Raw genomic sequence first — 19,102 nt, forward strand, 5'->3', positions numbered from 1 at the left:
TATAATTCCTCTTACCGCAACAGATATTCTTCCAAAACTACAATCGTGCTATTTTTCCACGCCGGTTGCCTCCCCAGAGCCCGTCCTTGGTATCGCCACTAGCTTCCGTTCCCGCTACGTGAATGAAAGTCACGTGACTACTACAGGTTTGCGCTCAGTACTAACACACCTAGCCCGAGGGCCGGTCCGTAGCGGGGAGGGGTAGAACGCCTGAGCCCCAGCGCAGTGGAGGTGGTGGTGGCCCGTATCATAAAGAGGCAACCGTAAGCAGAACTACAATTGCCGCAGTATAAGATTATGATCAAGTTTCTTTAAATGTATTGATTGACAAGAAAGTGCAATGCTTATCCGATACAATAAAACGGTGTCCAAGGCCTTGGAAGAACTATAAAACATATTCAGCAACGTATAAATTTCTGATACAGGCCATGACCTTTCACCTTGCCTCCGGGGAGGACCGCTCAGGAAGCCACATATCGAACGAATCGAGGCCTCGCAGCGCGGCGCGGCGGCAGAGGAGGTGGATAAACCATCGCCAGACTATCTTTCGGTTACTTATGTTTCCAGAAGAAGGAGGGGGTGGGGGTGGAGGGTGAGGGCTGTTTTCAACCCACTCACCAATCATTTCCTTATTAACTTATAGCTTACCGAAAAAATGTAACACAATGGTGGCCGTCACGAGATGTAGCGAAGAGTGACTCAGCCACACCGGTGTTGAGTAAACTTTAAGCATTGGAATTCAGGCCAGTGATCCTGAAGCATTATTTTATTTTTGTCGTGCATAAGCTGGGATGACGTGGTCCAAGTTAATTGCGAAGAAACGGTTTTAGTTTCCGAACATTTATGAGGCTAGTCGCGCCAAATAGTATACGGTTGTTGCAAAATGTCAAGCAAAATGTCAAATAGAATGTTGACGTGCTATCCAGATGATGGAATTTATTTGACACAAGAAGTCAAAAAGTGGCATCGTTAGTCATCTTGCATACCTATAAATCGATTCGTCACCTTGGTTCGAGCTCAATAGTTCTTTTCGCGGATGATCGGTTTCGTTTTCTTTCTTTTTTTTGGGCAGGAAGGGGACAGTTTATGAGCCAGTAACCACCCTACCCAGTCCCCCAAACAACAGGGGAAAGTTGAGCAAGGATAGAAAAGGCGAACCTCTTCTTTTCCCGGGCGCGGCGAAGAGTGAGCTCTTTTATTTACTCCATGGCATGCATACTTATGGCAAAGTTTTTTCCTCCATCAAAAAGTGACTGTTTTAAGCATTCCAATAACTCAAGTTTTCTATCACGGAAGAAATCATTTTATCCTTCAGATAATCTGCAAATCATTTGGAACTTGTGTAATCAACAAAGAAAAACAATTTCCTACCATTTTTATTCAGCAGAAACAAGCGCAGCTCAGTTTGGTTTTCGACAGCGGAGACAACAATGGCTTATCCGGCTCATTTTCCCCCAGGTGAAAATGGCTCATCTTGCCCCGCCCGTGGCCATTTTCGATTAATGACACCCGCTAAGGAAAATAACCATGCACCGCAGATAACGACCATCTCATTTTAAAGCAAAACATGTCTTAGTTATCAGGGGCGATACCACATGTTACCGGGTGCTGAGCGTGAGAACGTTGCCGTCTCACGTTAAAGACTGCAGCATCGTAAGCGAACGGCACATGGAAGCTCAAATAAACGCCATAAGAGCTGAGAAACATGGGGTGGCTAAACTTGCCCCTTGGCTCATCTTACCTCACTCTCCCCTATTTGGGGCTCTCAACCTTGATTTGTTAAAGTTATTTGTCTGTTCATTATAAAAACCGTCAAATTTGCCGTATCATTAAACTTTTATTGAGTTTGTATTTCACACTTATATCTAAAATGAACAATTTTGTCACTGGCTTCTTTTATGAATGGAATTGGATGGTCGCATGATTGAACGAATGAATAGCTCCATTTGAGCATCAGCTGAAATCAATCCTAAAATTTAATCTACCAGCCTGCAACGAAAAGGTTTAAAAACCAGTGCAAGTTAGGTGCAGTTTCTAATCTATGCCGTTTTTTTATTAAGTGTCTCATAGCTCCTTAATCTTGAGCCGCTTCTTTCACGATTCATTTTATGTGGTGCTTACATTGTTCAAGAAGTTATAGTATTCGAGCTCGTTGGTCTTAAAAGCTGCTATCGAAGTAAATTAAAGTGCTTCGGGCTTCGGCACTTAAAAACCAATCGATATTTAACCCTCACCCATTTAGGCATTTCTTTTCAGCGTCTTACATCTAGCGGAGGGGCGTAGAAGCCCTCAGTCATTCGGCCCTTGATAAAAAGAGCCAGAGCTTCGCTGAAAAATAAAAAAGAGCGAGCTGCTCGTGACCAGAGAAATCCGAAGATTTGAGGGTCCTGGTCATCGCTGACGAGAGAAAGCCAATTATTTTTATGTCCTGGTCAATGCTGAGATCCTAGGTCACTGGTTGACCTCCCAGATCAGGTTAATAACCCAAAAGCACGGAAAATTGGGTCCTGCTAGAATTTCTACAAGTGGAGTTTCCTGGGACTTGGCTTGCTTCTGACTCCGAATTTGCACTTGCTTTGATCAAAGATGATGTATCAAAGCATTTGGGGTAGGACGGGTCACGCCAGATCACCCATTAGGCGTTCTGCCGGCTATCCATAGAATGTTAACCAGCACTTACAGCCTTGCAACATATTGCAAAGGCACTATAACTGATACCTAAGTATGCCTAGTTTTCAAATGCTGAAATGGGTGCTAAATTTCAAACCAACACTTCCTAAAAACCACAGTAAAAAGGTGTAAATTTAACCCGCGCCCCGTTGGGCTCTGCCGAGCAACGCGCCCGGTTGGGGGGGGGGGGCATTTTGGCCCCCCCAAGGTCTCGAGAACCACGCAACATAGCGACAAGCGGTAAACGGCGTTGGATAGCCCCAACGGGGAACTACCTTGTGACCCAATTTTATTGACCTAGGTCAAACCGATGACGTCACAGGTCAGGTCAAAAGTCCAATTTTCACCGTTTACAGGCACTTCAAGAAATGCGTTGTAAAATCGAGTAAAATGCATTTCATTGAAAATCATCGATGGGGAAATGTTCTTCAAACACATATTCTGCTATTTGAGGTCACTGATACCAGGTCAGGTCACAGAGGTCAGGTCACGGGGGGGTCACAATATGAAAGTGTCGTGTGATACATGTTTTATGGTCCATTTTACATGACAAATGCGATTATATGGGTCAGGCAGCCTTTGGGGCCAGCTTAGATCACGTTTTGGTCAAGGTCAGGTCAAGGTCAGGTCAAGGTCAGGTCAAATTAGGTCAAATTTCAAAGTTAATATTTTTGCATAAAATGGGTATCGAATCGATGCAGCTCGTCACGGGGAGTTCAATGGTGGTCTTTGTTTTGCCGTACGTGGTCTAGAATTGCTAAAAATTGAGTTCAAAAATTTGACGTCATCATTTTTGAACAGTTTTTTTTCGCTATAACTTGGCCAAAAAACGAGATATCGATTTGAAATTTGGTATGTATAGAAGAGCGCTGGGACTATCACATGTATTCCGGTTTTTTCGAAATTCTGAAAATTTTTGATTTTTTCAAAGTTTTTCTAAAAAAATCAATTTTTTGATTTTTTTTTGTCAAAAACCAAACATTTTGAAAATCCGAGATAGCAGTTTTGTAGCGCCGCTTTTTGTCTACCAGACCATATAAAGAACTTTGAAATTGCTTGATAACTGTAGATTTGGTGAACGTTTCAAGATTGCATGTTTTTTCGAACATGACCTCAGTTTGACCTCAATAACTCCTGACCTAAGGTGACCTAAGACTTGAAATTTGGTGTGAAGGTGTCAAATTGATGCCCGGGAAGGTACTGAAAATTTGGCGGCGCTGCGCGCCGCCGTTTTCTTGCTATTCAGGGAAAACCACAGGGGGGGGGGCCAAAATGGCCCCCCCCCCAACGGGGCGAGGGTTAAGGAAGTTAACCGAGATCATTTCAAGTAAATGACCTAGACCTGAGTTTCACGTGACCTTGGCACCCACAACAATCAATAAGACAAATACTAGCTAGTATATTTCACATGTTGTCACGTTGCTAATCACGAAACGACTATGGAAACACACACAGAAGATGTGCGCTGACTTTCAATTGCTATTCTGGCCTGACATGATCTTGAGAAAAATAATCACAGGTGGTAATTTGGTTCAGGGATGTAAAATTCTCAGACAAGATGCAAAAAATGATAAGGGCTATTTGATTTTCCGGGAAGTTGTAAAATTGATTAACTCCAGGGCACCAAAGAATCGTCGCAATTCTTCGCTTTGCCAGTGGGGGGTCGTGGTCTACTTACCTCCACTTATATGTGTGGTGAGGGCTAATATTCATTTTATCTGTGTTGATGAATGTGCAACAATTTCTACATGAACTGAAACCAGTCCATATGATAATGTTTTTCTCACGGACAATGACAATATAAAAACAATGCGAATAAAACCAAACGTTTCGGACAACAACGTGCCTTCGTCAGTGGAGAAAAATAAGTGTATATGGTTTAACATCGATGAGAACTAAATGCGGCACCATCTCGGTCTGGACAGCCGGGTTGCCGATAAAATACACAAATGTTTATAAGCTTCCATAATGTGCTTAAAAAACTGCTGAAAATATATCTTAAAAAAAATAAAGATAACTACTTCATCGATTTTATCGAAAGAAAACATGTATGCCTCATTACTTATTTCTTGCCACTGACGGAGGCACTTTTTTGTGCGAAACGTCTGGTTTTATTCGTATTGTTATTGTATTGTCATTCCCTGTGAGAAAAAGGGATAACTCTTCAGTTAGTAACCATAACAGCGAAACGACTTAACCCTCGCCCTGGCAGGGGGGGGGTCGATGCGACCCCCCCCCCTAAGGTTTTTCGAAGATAGCGTAAAAACGGCGGCGCGCAGCGCCGCCAAATTTGGCACAGCCTATGGGGCAACCTTGTTACATATGACCTGAAAAATTTCAGGTCCGGGTGACCTTGGGTCAGGTCACCAGGTCAGAAAAACCGGTACAAGGTCATGGTCAAATTTCAATTTTCTTTTTGCACCTGTCCAACTCACAGTTTTGCACTGATTTCCTTCAAACTTTTAGGATGTGCTAAGTTCACCGAGTTGTATAACATATAGTTCGGGTTTTTTGAGGTCACTGACCTGAGGTCAGTTAGAGGTCATTACGTCGTAATGTTAAGCCTATGGGAAAATACTAAATTCGGAAAATACTGGAGATATCCGCTTCGTTTTATCACTTTTGTGCTTTGAAACCACAGTACTTAACAGCAGGTCACTTGGTGCTTCTTTGTTTGGTGTACTTATCCATGGGTCAGGTCAAATGAGGTCAACTGAGGTCAAATGACGTTTTTGCCAATAACTTGGCACATAATGACGCTAGAGCTTCAAAAATGGTATCATTGTGTTCCTGGTGATCAGCCGAATTGAATGATATGCAATATGATGCAATTTGGTCAACTTTAACTTAATTTATTAATTTAAGTTTACTTAAAATTTAAGAAAAACTTTAAGTACACTTAAGCAAGCTAAAAAGTATATCATTCGACGCGCCTTGACGTGCTGAGTTCACTGGTGCTTTTCTTTTTGCTCTATCTTAATTAGATCAAAAGTTATAAGCGAAAAACTTTTGACCTGTTTTTAGCGAAATTTTTACATTTATACCCCCCAAAACCCCCCTAAATATTGACCTAGAGCAACCAAATTTGCACAGGGGCGAGAAATCCATGGGGCCCACCTACCTACCAAATTTGGTGTTTCTAGGTGCCATAGGAGCCAATCGCGAGGGGGGGGTCGCATCGACCCCCCCCCCCTGCCAGGCCGTGTTATGAAAAATGCCCTGCCAGGGCGAGGGTTAATGTAACACAATTCACTGTGTATACGAAACCTATAAGTCCCTAAAAATACTCCTATTTACAACTTTTAAAAAGATACAGCTTATACAGCTTGGGCATACAATTTTTCTGCATTTAATATTCATTTATCTTCACAGAATATGGTAAATTAGTGCTGCTGAAGTTCGCTTTCGAAGCGTCTCCTCCAGGCATTCCACAGCTCTCGTGCCATTTTGGATCACGGAACATGGCTGGGCGCAGGGCAGGTCGTCTGCGAGCTTGGACGGACCACGTGACCACCTCCTCCCCTCCCCCTCACTCCCGTCCCCTTCCCCAGCAGGGCGTCCGATCTAACCGCGCCCCAGGCAGTCGGCTCGGTCCGACACTCAGAGCCACGGCCCGGTGCCGCCTGAGTTTGTGCCGGGTGCAAAACTGGAGCAGTAACTAGCGCCGGAACTAGTAGTCAGCACGACCATCGTCAGATGGCAGGAGTAAATGGAATAAGCGGTTCCAGGTTTCAGAAGGAATGGGGCAGGAAAAAGCGCTGAAAACAATGTTTTGCTGATATAGCCATAAAAAGTTCACTGAATTAGAAGAGCAGCACATCAGTTTAAAGCCCTTCAGATGGTGGTTTTAATAAGCATGCAATCATTTCCCAATTCGCCTCCAACGGTGTCACAGGCAAAGAATACGCTGGAATACTAGTGTGTACAGAAGCAACTGCGGGTCCCTGTACCTAATAGAGATGGGTAGCGGAGTTGCGGAGTTGCGGAGTTGCGAGTTGCGGTTTCAAGATCTGAAAAATAGTTTCGGAGTTGCGATTGCGCTTTGGGTACCTCTGGTTGCGGAACGTAGCGGTAGCGGCTTCCAAATTTCGGTAGCGATGCCCACCTCTGTAAAATTACAAGTTCCTAGGCAGAATAGTTTTTACACTAGAACAAAAAAAAAATAAAAAAATCAATTTTCGTGCTGTAGGAGAAGATACGTCACAGCTTGCCGTCGATCCTTAACCCTCGCCCGCACATGCCATTTTCCCATCCTAGAACGCACATGGGGGGATGGTTGCCACCCCCCCCCGCGCCATTCCGTTCCTGTTGGAGATAGAGCTTAGCAGTAAAGACCAAAAAGATTCTTTGGGAAGAGACGAATCCAATGATACCCAGTTTTACCTTCTCAGGTCAGGCATTGACCTTCCAGGTCAGGTCAAACTAAAAAATGTTGCTGTTTTGGGTCACCGTTGGATATCAAGTGCGCTGCTTATCAAATACCGATGACGATGCTGTTTTCTGGTGCCAAGCCAGCTAGAACCTCTTTGTCACACTATCCGACCAGAATTTTGCTGCTGAGGTCATTTCAGGTCAAGTTAGGTCAAGGTCAATTACATGTGTTTGTATGTCTGTGTGTGTCTGTGTGTATACTGATGTGTGCACCGATTGTTTTTGGGTCCATATCACATGAAATCATGTTCTGAGAAGCTTTTACCAAAAATGCAGTCAAAAAACTTCACAAAAAGTAAATTCAGCTTGCCTAAAACGCAATTATCTTAGATGACCTAGGTTGACCTTGACCCTGACCTTGACCCCTGTACATCGTCGAACAACATGTTCCATGATAGGTGGGAGGTAAGACTGGCAAAAAAGGCCGAAATCAGGGTGTCAAAAGCTCACAAGGCCCATGGCAAACGCAAGATGTTGAGAATTGGCCATTTGGGTCATGACATGACCTGAAAAACAAGGTCATATCTCCGAAACCAAAAATCACAGAAACTTGAAATTTTCAGTGGACATCAAGAAAGGATAGACGGATTCAGAGTGCTGCCATATTCACGGTCAGCTGGTGGTGTGAGCTCCGTCTGTTTTTTAGATATTCCAGCGGAAGTAGCGTGAGTACCGGAGCGAAAGTATCTTCAAGAGGTACTTAACGCCCTAACACCGGCGTGGATATCATTTTCAAGTTGTGAATTTGAAAGGCATTGATTAAAAATCACCGTGATTATTCTCACTGGGTGCGCCGGTTTTGTCTCGTCTGACACGTCTGGCAGCCCGGAGGTCACGACAGACAGGGGCGACGGTGGTGACATCTAGCAAACACCCACTCAAGCTGGACCTCGCCATCAAGCCGCCCGGTCACGTCAGCAGAGCCGGGGTGACGGTAGTGACACCTTCCGGCCAGTCCGAGAAGCTGAGTTTCTTCACCGCGCCACCATGGGAAGAAACAAGCGGAAAACCGTCAGCCCACTTCACAAGGACGGTGGAAAAAACCCCCGCACCACCGATGTGGACGATGATGGCAGCAGCCAGGCGGGGCAGGACGGAGACGGTGATGTGGATGTCATCACGGACCTGAAAGAGTTCATCCGCTCGGAGAACGCTCGCAACAGCAAGTCATTAGCGGAGGAGATACGGCGCCACAACGATGAGCGGATGACTGCCCTAGAAACCTCTCTCAGCTTCGCGCTCACCACGAACGAAACTCTGGCGAAAAGGCTTGGAGAGGTGGAGCAGCGAGCCCAGCAGGCAGATAAAAACTACCGCCACCAAGCCGAGCGCCTGGCGGTGATGGAGGAGCAGCTGGATCAGCTGCAGCAGAGGGAGATGCACGGCTGGCTGGTGTTCAGCGGACCGGCGACCGCCCGAGTACCACGCTCCAGCAGAGGCGAGGACACAGCCCGCCAACTCCGAGACTTGATCCAGAGCCTCATGAACTATGACCTGGACATGAGTCAGATCGGAGAGGTGCAGCGCGATGAACGTCAGATCCGGGTGCACTTCACCACAGTGGCAGCTGGTTCGGACAGATTCTTCCTAGTGCGCAACAAGACGAGACTGAGAGGCACGGGCCTCTACATCAGGGAGCGCCTCACCCCATTCAGGCAGTGGCTGTTCAACGAGCTGATGAAGCTGAAGCGGAACAGCCTGATTAGCACGGTGTTCACCAGGGAGGGCACCGTGTTCGTAGTCACCAGCCAGCACGACCGGCCGCGTCCGGTGAGGTCGGAGGCGGCGCTGGAGCGGCTGTGGAGGCACCTGGCCGAACAGTCTGCCAACCAGAGGATCGAAGCATCACATTCACCACGTCAGTCTCCGCGGGTCTCACCGGGAGCGGCTGAGGCGACACCTGTGGTGGAAGGTAGAGACTCGGCTGACCCAGGGGGAGCGACAGTGGCGCGTCTCGGAGACTCAGCCCCGCGATCAGCGGCACGGCGGCGAACGCTGAGCCGCAGCCCGCAGGATGTCAACACAGAGCAGCTGCAGCACATGTACGCAGACGGTGGCAGCAGAGAAATAGGAGAAGAGCGGACCTGGACGCAAGTCGTTTCTGCTCCGTTGGACCGTGGTCTCCCGGCCGCGGCGACTCTCCCGGCGGTTTCCGCCGCCGCGGAGACCGGCCCGGATCCGGCGGCGATCGGCTCCACCGCCACGGGAGCTGGCTCCGACGCCGCGGCGGGGACCGGTCCTCAGCCTGGTGTTTCCGAGAGTGACGGCGGCTGCGGTACCGGTGACAGCGCAACTTCTGCACCGGGCAAAGGTAGAGGTCGAGCGGCCGCTGGCGGGGGGACTTCGGCGGGTCGGGTAGGAGGTAGCCGCGATGTGATGGCGTCGGCGTCTGGGGCACGTCACCGCTTCGGTGGCGATATTCGCAAATTCGTGCGAGGGGGACACAGTAAAGTAGACTAGAGGGGGAGCGAGTAGAGGTAAACGTGCAAAAGTCGCAGTTATGCAGGTGTACATACCGACTAAGGAGGGAACCAGTGGCGATATGGCATGTAGTGTCACTGACCAAACAACTGTATGCCACGATGTGCCGCGCTTTAGATATAAGGTACTCAGCGCAGTAAACGTGTGTTGCGTGTGCATAAGTGCGCGCGTTAGCTATGATGTAGTGTTAAGATTGTGTATACGAGTGAACATTAGAAAAGTGCAAATGTATGGTGACATGTATGGCGTGGGTATGAGTGCTTATACCAAGAGAAAAAGTTTATGTATAGGTAGGAGAGGAGCGGTGGTAACAAAAAAACTAAAAAAAAAGAAAGAAAAAACTAAGATGCTAAACGTTATAACATTTAACGTTAACGGTTTGGCCAGTAACGATGCAATGGTGCCCAAAAGGCGTAAAGTATTCACTTGGCTGAAGGCTCGGCGTTGCGATGTGGCTTTATTACAGGAGACGCACTGTTCTGATTCGATGCAGCACATTCTGTCGCATGAATGGGGTGGAGATAGTTACTTCTCTAACGGTACTAGTAACAGTAGGGGTGTTTGCATACTCATGCGGCGAGGTCTTGATCTTGAGATAAAAGAAATTCGAAGAGATGATCAGGGCAGAGCCCTATTCATTAAAGGGATATTTGAAGGCAAATCGATTTTGATCGGAAATATTTATTGTCCAAACACAGACGAGATCGAATCAATCATGCTCGCGAACAACTGGTTGACTGAAATGCAGGTGGATAATATAGTTATTGCAGGAGATTTCAATGTAACGTTAGATCCGAATCTGGACCGAGATGGGCAAAATCAGAGAACGGTCCGAGACTACTGTCGGCTAAGAAGTAGAGCTCTGAGAGAGACTTTAGATGAGTTCAGTCTTGTTGATATATGGCGCAAACTGCATCCTACTGCCGCGCAATTTACATTTTCAAGGGGGTCTTCTAGATCTCGATTAGATTATTTTTTTTTATATCAGAAAATTTATGTTTGCCAGAAGCGCATGTTAAATGCAGCATATTGCCACCTTTCCTAGCTGATCATCGGGCTGTGCAGCTGACAGTTTGCCCCATGAGTCAAACCAGAGGTCCAGGGTATTGGAAATTTAATAATTCGTTACTGACAGACGAAGCTTTTGTCGACGAGACAAGCGTTTTCATTCGAGAAGCCTTAAGAGAGAACGATACAAATGAAATATCCCGTACGCTTCTTTTTGATACAGTGCTTTGCATGACACGTGGTAAGGTAATTCAGTACGCGTCACGGAAGAAACGACTAAGAGAGGAACGGCTGAAAAGGCTAGAAAATATAATTTCTGTTAAAAGTGATGCAAACGAAAATGATGAGCAACTGCAAGGAGCTATAGAAGAGAGAAACGAGATAATAGAGCTTAGAACAAAAGCGAACATGTTCAGATGCAAAGTCAATTGGGCAGCGTATGCCGAAAAGAGCTCGGCTTATTTCTTTTCACTAGAACAACGTAAAGCGAGGTCACGCTCTATACCATCTTTGTTCTTACATCATGTAAGAGATACTGGAGAACTGTCTGACAGCGCAGATCAGATGTTGAACGAATGCACCGCCTTTTATGGCAAGCTTTATAAACGTGTGCCGAGGCCAGAAAGAGAAACCGTTTCTTTTTTAGAGTCGATCGATGCAATTACGGAAGCACAAAGAGAGGAATGTGACATGCGGTTTACAGAGGCGGAGTTGACGGCTGCGCTCTCCTCTATGAAGTTAAATACAGCGCCTGGTCCTTGCGGTTGGACAGTTGAATTTTTTAAAACTTTTTGGGACATTTTCTGTCCGTTGCTGCTCGCGCTGATAGCTGAAATTTATGAACGCGGTACATTACCAGACTCTTTTTCCGGAAGTATAATAACGCTAATCCCAAAGAAAGGCAAAGATAAAAGGTGTGTGGAAAACTTAAGGCCAATAAGCTTACTGCCAGTACCGTACAAAATTCTTGCAAAAGCTATGGCGCTACGCTTAAAGAAAGTAATAGGTGACTTGATCCACTCTGACCAGACTGGGTTCATGAAAGGACGCTATATCGGAGAAAACATAAGACTGATTATGGATTTAATGGAATATGCAAAAAGAAAGAAAATTAAAGCGTTGCTAATGCAATGTGATTTTTTGAAGGCCTATGATTCTATAAGCTGGGACTACTTGAATGAAGTAATTCGAGCGTATGGATTTGGAGAAACTTTTCAAAGATGGATAGCTATGATTTATCCAACCACTTCGTATAGTAACAGTAGAGTAAACGTGAACAACTTTCTATCATCGAATTTTCAAATAGAGCGCGGTATAAGACAAGGATGCCCTTTGAGCTGCTTGATATGGTTGTTGTGCATCGAACCGCTTTTGAGAAAAATCCGTGCAGCTGAGCGGATTAAAGGGATAACAACTTCCGGAAGAGAAATAAAATTGTCGGCATATGCAGACGATCTAACTCTGATCTTAGATGGATCGGAAAGCTCCTTAAGGCATGCAGTAAATGTGTTGAATGAATTCAGGGTGGTCTCAGGTCTACAGCTTAATATGGGAAAGACGATCTGTTCATGGATGGGTGTTACAAGGCATCGGGGTGCCCCGATTTGTCAGGAGTTAAATCTGAAATGGTTAAAAATAGGAGAGCCTTTAGAACTGCTCGGTGTCAAAATACTTCCCGATAGTCAAAGTACAAGAGATATAAATTATAGTTGTAAGCTTGAAGAAATAGAGAAGGCCATGTCCCCATGGGTACAAAGGAGTCTAACGCCACTTGGCAGAGTAATTCTAGTGAAATCACTCTTGCTCTCTAAATTTGTCCACGTTTTCGCTGTAATTGAGAATCCTGATAAGGCCTACATAAGAAAGTTGGAATCGTTGTTATTTAAATTCATATGGGGAAAGAAGGATAAAATAAAACGTGGAATAGCAAAGAGACAGTTCTTAGAAGGTGGCATTGGGGCGCCAGACGTTGAATCGTTCGCAAACGCACTTAAAGTAGCATGGATCAAACGTTGGTTGGACCCGAAAGAATCGAGCTGGAAATTATTTGTAAATGAGTACCTTCAGGTCAGCGACAGGTTAAATATCTTTCAATGTAACATTGGCGTCTTGCAAATCCGACGGAGACATCTCCCGATGTTCTGGGACCAGGCACTGTCAGCATGGGCCCAGATACTACAGAGCAGTGGTGAAACAGACGAGATTATGACACAGGTTTTGTTTTTAAATCGGAACTTCGGATCTTAACTTCGGAACTTCGGATCTCTTCGGAACTTAAATCGGATCGGATGCCTCGACAGTCGACGGCTTCATCTTTGATGGCAAAATCCACTACTCGGTTTTGTTCCGAAACACATAAAGAGAAGAAAGGATAGCTGATGGACAGTTTTAAAATTCCTTCTCAAACGTGCACAGCTTCTGGGTGTGCGCAATGTGGCAGTGTGTCACAAGTCCTTTGCACGGTGTCAGCGACTGCAGCTTTTGACGGAAGAGTCAGGCATGGCAGCGGCGCTGTTCTGAGGCTAATGGGTGATTGCAGTTCCATTGTCTGTTTTGCGTGACGTTTTTGGTCTCTAATAGTTGTAGATAATTACTGACGAGCATGTTGCTGGATGCAACAAGCCAAAGCCGGAGTCTTACCGAAATCGTCGGCAGACTGTGACGTATACCATCTCCTATCGATAGGCGTTATCACAAGTGTATTCGCGGCCATTGGGGCGACGTAAGGAAAGAAGAAAACATCTGGCCCCAAGAGCTTTAAATTATCAGTTAGCATGCAACTTTTCCTTGCTGTGTAAAGATTCTACCATCAATTATTAAATAAAATTGCATTTAAAATCTTCCTTTTATGTTTTTCCATCGTTTGCACAATATCTTACGTTACTAAGCTAGATTAACACTAATTATAAATAGTTCCAGCATCATCAAGAACAATAAGGAAGGCTTGGAGTGAATACAATAATCTAAACGGTTTTGCAAGATGTGAAGATCACTTCTAAAATTGCCTCTAGAAATATTGAAGGCAAAAGTTCCACTTTTTTACAAGACGGATGTCTATAAACCTATTCAACGTGTAACAACTCAGCCGGTATTTCGTCGCCTACAGCCCAGCTTTCCCTAGTGACCGCTAGAGGCGCTGCTATCGATGTCCACCCGTGCCGCCTAACGTAGCGCCCAAAATTGAGTTTTTTTATTTTTTGTTCTGGTGTGAAAACCATTTTGCTTAGGAACTTGAAATTCTGCCACACAAAATGTCATAATATTGCCACTAAATCTGGAAAATTTGAACGATGTAGGTGATGTAGTTAGGAAATGGGAGATGTTCAAAACCGTGACACTTTTTTTGAGACACCCTGTACTGAGCCGATCGTCAAAATTCAAAAGGCGTCTGATAGACCCGGAAAAACTGTCGAAAGAGACCTAATTTCATTGACCTCCAGGTCACCGATGACGTCGCGGGTCAGGTCAAAGTAAAAATATTAAGCAATTTGGCTTGTTCACATTTTGTTCACATTACTAAAATATCAAACTTAAAGTGTTCCCAGCCCTGTCCCTGTTCGTACCATTCCATTACCCTTACTCGATTTTGTCGGAAATGGCGCTTTGTGGCAAATGTGTCGCATTGCGGCAAATGCGGCGCATCTGTACCTGTTGTTTGAGCATGCACCCTTGCACCAAATTGTACCCTTATCGGGCCATATTTGACAAAACTGTGCGAGCTGCGGCAAAAATGGCGCCTTGTGACCAATGTGACGCATTGCGGCAAACGCGGTGCGTTTTTATACTTCTATCACAAACTCTTCCCATTGAACGAAAATAAACACATTCTCTCGCCACTTTTTATTCAAATTAAAACTTGCCCATCCGCCAATGCGAGGCACCCGCCGCCGATCGGCATGCATTTAGTTCACAAAGTTTGTCGACCCCGGCTCTCAATGAAGATCTACGAACCGATCAAAATTTCATTGGCGTTCTTCCGGCGCGCGTCACGTGCCAACCGTGCACCCCAGCGAGTCGAAACCTAGAAAAGGCGTTGACCCGCTCTTTCACCTATAAGGTGTGCAAATTTCAGCCCCCTGCGCCGTACCGTCTGCCCTGTAGGCGAGTGGAATTGAACCCACTACACGGCGTGGCGGACAAACAGACAGACAAACAGACGGATCCTGTTGAAATAGTAAGATAGACAAGCGGCTGCGCCACTTGCTTTGCTGCGTGGTAGGAAAAAATTGCGGCACTAGCCAATTTGGTTTCGAATGGTGTTTCAAATCGATGTGTCGTCTAGAAGCATAGATATGGACGGAAATGTGAAGAGAATTTAAAAAAGGACTGTTCTGAGGCCTTTGTTGGATGAAATTTGGCTGAAACGGGGTCAAGACGGGTCAAAGGGGTCAGCCCCGGTCACTTTGGGTGAGGCCAGGTCACAAAGGTCACCTCTCGTCCGATGGGATCAGCCCGGGCCACTGTTCAACTTTTGCCTCCACCACTACCCCTTCCCCAACCACTACCCCTACCCCTACCCCTACCACTGCCCCTAACACTACCCCTACCCCTACCACTGCATCTACCACTACCACTACCCCTACCCCTACCACTACTACTACCCATACTCTTACCCCTACCACTACCCCTACTACTACCCCCACTACTACCCCTACTACTACCCCTACTACTACCCCTACCACTACTACTACCCCTACCACTACCCCTACCCCTACTACTACTCCTACCACTACCCCTACCCCTACCCCTACTACTACTCCTACCACTACCCCTACCCCTACCTCCTACCACTACCACTACCCATACCCCTACCCCTACCAATACCGCTGGGTAATGTCAGGTCACATAATAATTGGATCCAATAAATATTTTTTAAATCAGACTTTAAAAGTGCTCCTAGCCCTGCTCCTAATCGTGCCATTCCATTACGCTTAATCGTATTTGTCGGAAATGGCGCTTTGCGACAAATGTGGCGCATTGCGGCAAACGTGGCGCATTTTCAACCGGTGATTGAGCATGCACCCTTGCACCAAATTGCACCCGTATCGGACCATATTTGACAAAACTGTGCGATTTGCGGCAAAAATGACGCCCTGAGATAATTGTGGCGCATTGCGGCAAACGCGATGCATTTGTAAACTCGTATCACAAACTGTTCTCATTGAATGAAAATCAACACATTCTCTAGCCACTTTTTATTCAAATTAACCATCCGCCAATGCGAGGCACCCGCCACCGATCCGCATGCATTTAGTTCACAAAGTTTGTCGACCCCGGCTCTCAATGAAGATCTACGAACCGATCAAAATTTCATTGGCGTTGTTCCAGCGCGCGCCACGTGCCAACCATGCACCCCAGCGAGTCGAAACCTAGAAAAGGCGTTGACCCGCTCTGTCACCTAGAAGGTGTGCAAATTTCAACCTCCTACCCCGTACCGTCTGCCATGTAGCCGTAACAAATTGAACCCACTACACGGCGTGGCGGACACACACACTCACAAACTCACAGACAGACGGATTCTGTTTGAATAGTAAGTTAGACAAGCGGCTGCGCCACTTGCTTTGCTGCGTGGTAGGAAAAAAATTGCGGCACCAGCCAATTTGCTTTCGAATGGTGTTTGATTCATGTCGATGTGTCGTCTAGAAGCATAGATATGGACGGAAATGTGAAGAGAATTTAAATGAGAACTGTTCTGAGGGCGTTGTTGGATGAAATTTGGGTGATACAGGGTCAAGACAGGTCAAAGGGGTCAGCCCCGGTCGCTTTGGGTCAGGCCAGGTCTCATATGTCACCTCTCGTCCGCTGGGATCAGCCCGGGCCACTGTTCTGCTTTTGCCTCCACCACTACCCCTACCCCTACCACTACCCCTACCCCTACCACTACCCCTCCCACTACCCCTACCCCTACCACTACCCCTACCACTACCCCTACCCCTACCACTACATCTACCCCTACACCTACCACTACTACTACCCATACTCCTACCCTTCCCACTACCCCTACCCCTACCACTACCCCTACCACTACCCCTACTACTACCCCTACTACTACCCCTACCACTACCCCTACTACTACTCTTACCACTACCCCTACCCCTGCCACTACACTACCCCTACCACTACCCCTACCACTACCCTACCACTACCCCTACCCCTAGCAACACCGCTGGGTCATGTCAGGTCACAGAATAATTGGATCCAATCAGTACTAAAATATCAGACTAAGTGTTCCCAGCCCTGCCCCTATTCGTGCCATTCCATTACCCTTACTCGATTTTGTCGGAAATGGCGCTTTCTGGCAAATGTGCCGCATTGCGGCAAATGCGGCGCATCTGTACCTGTTGTTTGAGCATGCACCCTTGCACCAAATTGCACCCATATCGGACCATATTTGACAAAACTGTGCAATTTGCGACGAAAATGAAGCCTTCGGACATATGTGGCGCATAACGGCAAACGCGGTGCATTTGTATAATCGTATCACAAATTGTTCCCATTGAAAAAACCAACACATTCTCTCGACACTTTTTATTCAAATTAAAACCTGCCTATCCGCCAATGCAAGGCACCCGCCACCGATCGGCATGCATTTAGCTCACAAAGTTTGTCGACCCCGGCTCTCAATGAAGATCTACGAACCGATCAAAATTTCATTGGCGTTCTTCCAGCGCGCCCCACGCGCGAACCGTGCACCCCAGCGAGTCGGAACCTAGAAAAGGCGCTGACCCGTTCTGTCACCTATAAGGTGTGCAAATTTCAACCCCCTACGCCGTACCGTCTGCCCTGTACGCGGGGTTAATTGTACCCACTACACGATGTGCGGACACACAAACAGACTCACAGACGGATTCTGTTCAAATAGTAAAGGTAGACAAGCGGCTGCGCCACTTGCTTTGCTGCGTGGTAGGAAAAAATTGCGGCACCAGCCAATTTGCTTTCGAATGGTGGTCGATTCAAATCGATGTGTCGTCTAGAAGCATAGATATGGACGGAAATGTGAAGAGAATTTAAAAAAGAACTGTTCTGAGGGCTGTGTTGGATACCATTTGGCTGATACGGGGTCAAGACGGGTCAAAGGGGTCAGCCCCGGTCACTTTGGGTCAGGCCAGGTCACATAGGTCACCTCTCGTCCGATGGGATCAGCCCGGGCCACTGTTCTACTTTTGCCTCCACCACTACCCCTACCCCTACCCCTACCACTACCCCTACCACTACCCCTACCACTACCCCTACCACTACCCCTACCACTATCCCTACCCCTACCACTACCACTACATCTACCCCTGTCCCCTACCCTTACCACTACTACTACCCATACTCCTACCCCTACCACTACCCCTTCCACTACCCTACTACTACCTCTACTACTACCCCTACCACTACACCATTACTACTACCCATACTCCTACCCCTACCACTGCCCCTACCACTACCCCTACTACTACTCCTACTACTACCCCTACTACTACCCCTACCACTACCACTACTCCTACCACTACCACTACCCCTACCCCTACCTCCTACCACTACCACTACCCCTACTACTACCCCTACTACTACCCCTACCCCTACTACTACCCCTACCCCTACTACTACCCCTACCCCTACTACTACTCCTACCACTACCCCTACCCCTACCCTACCCCTACCACTACCCCTACCGCTACCGCTACCCCTACCCCTACCCCTACCGCTACCGCTACCCCTACCCCTACCCCTACCACTACCTACCACTGGTTCATGTCAGGTCGCATAATAATTGGATCCAATAAATATTCTTTTTTAATTAGACTTTAAAAGTGCTTCTAGTCCTGCTCCTATTCGTGCCATTCCATTACCCTTAATTGTATTTGTGAACGGCACACACAAATACAATTATTAATTTTACGAATCAAATTTTTCAATTAATTTTTCATTATTAAAGAAAGGGTACGGATCATCACTTTTTATTTCCTTTCCTCTGATTACACGTACATTTGCCTGCAAAATGGCACCACACCGATTTCATTCCGTCAAGCCGTTTTCCAGCGGCATCGATTTTCCCGTCACAATGCACGAAATCGGTCATTTTTTCACAACTGGGGGTGCTGTCTTGCACGTGAAGCGTGCTATACTATGAAACCATGTCAATACGCTAGGCCCATCTCTCCTCTATCGAGTGGTGTAAACCGCTTCTCGCTGCGACCCTCCGTTGCCGATTTATACAGCCGGGAAGCGGGCGCCGCAGGCCGGTTTTCGCCCGATCGTCGATTTGACCGTTTCCTGTGTTAACCCTATGGCGCTCGCGAGCGCGTGCTGACGGCGCACCCCTGGTCCGATCACGCCCAAATTTTAATACAGAGGTCGCCTCAACCCACAGATTGTGCCCACAAAATTTCACGTCGCCACGCGGCGCCTTTCAGGCGCAATAAGACACATAAGTCCTGACAGACGCGGGCATGGACGCACAGACATCTTATAATTCATAAGGTTGTCGCGTTGTCGAGTAGGAGGTTGAAATCGGTGGCGGGCG

General features: G+C 46.7%; 1 protein-coding gene across 7 annotated transcripts in view; it reads right to left on the reverse strand.

Annotated features, from left to right (window-relative positions):
- LOC122383683 (rho GTPase-activating protein 190-like) overlaps nucleotides 1–19,102 on the reverse strand; it is a 406,057-nt gene that overhangs the window by 215,126 nt on the left and 171,829 nt on the right. The window lies entirely within an intron of this gene.

Source organism: Amphibalanus amphitrite, unplaced genomic scaffold, assembly GCF_019059575.1.
Source record: "Amphibalanus amphitrite isolate SeventyFive unplaced genomic scaffold, NRLGWU_Aamphi_draft 000013F_arrow, whole genome shotgun sequence".
NCBI lineage: Eukaryota > Metazoa > Arthropoda > Thecostraca > Balanomorpha > Balanidae > Amphibalanus > Amphibalanus amphitrite.